The 964-nt window shown below is 30.9% G+C and overlaps 1 protein-coding gene across 1 annotated transcript in view; it reads right to left on the reverse strand.

Annotated features, from left to right (window-relative positions):
* Window positions 1–964, reverse strand: part of LOC119594040 (cleavage stimulation factor subunit 2-like) — a gene marked incomplete in the record, with an annotated part of 17,186 nt that overhangs the window by 4,462 nt on the left and 11,760 nt on the right.

The raw sequence follows: 964 nt of genomic DNA on the forward strand, positions 1-964 counted from the left end.
GAAAATACAAAAAACTTCCCGAGTTAAAAACTTTTTCCATGCTATAACTAAAACTCAGCTGAAAAAGAAATGGCGATACAAAAAAAAAAGGGCTACCTGTTTTAAACTTTAACTATTCCCTTTACTAATAGTTCTCCCAAATCTGACAGACAAATTAGATTCTGTCGCTTTATTTCTCAACTATGAAAAAAAGAAAGGTTATTACACTTTTGGTTAAATACTGATTACATGATATGTCAAAGAAAAACATGTACCTTCAAAGCAAATCTATCCCAAATCTATGTAATACCCAACATTTTTAAAAAACCAAAGCTGTTTCAACATAGAAAGGGAAACTGGGGAAAAACATGCCGTGAAAAATAAAAAAAATCTGACAAAATAGTGGACGGGGTCAAAAAAAAAATAATGGAAAAAAATGAAGCTTTTATAATACTGTCCACTCTCTCCCATTACTTCCTTTTGACTCCTTTGACTGTCGGCTGAACATGAAAAAAAAAAATAAAAGTTACATGGATAACAGCCCAACCTTTAAAACTATCTTAAATTTCCTTATTGTAAAAGGAAAAAAAAATCACCGTTGCTCTCCCCTCGCAATTAAAGCCCTTGTGTCAAAATATTGCAAAAATACTCAAAAAAAGTAGAGTATTCCCATATAAAATTTGGAATTCCTAAACTGTTATTTTAAAACTTCATTAAAAAGGGAAGAATAATAATGGGAATTCATTAATGCATGTTACAAGTTAAAAACACTGTAGCCCGGGAAATGTACTACAGATATTTTTTTTGTCATTTTTTATTCCCCCAATGCTCATCACCAAGGGCCCTTACTAAACCCTACTGATCTCCCTGATTTCCTAAATTTCCTGGGGTTTTAGGAAATATATTTTTTTTCTATTTCATTTAAAATCTACTGTTACTCTAATGGACTTATGATTTTCATGAGTCTATTAAAAATACTACTAGC

This window comes from Penaeus monodon, chromosome 33 (assembly GCF_015228065.2).
Source record: "Penaeus monodon isolate SGIC_2016 chromosome 33, NSTDA_Pmon_1, whole genome shotgun sequence".
In the NCBI taxonomy this organism is placed as follows: domain Eukaryota; kingdom Metazoa; phylum Arthropoda; class Malacostraca; order Decapoda; family Penaeidae; genus Penaeus; species Penaeus monodon.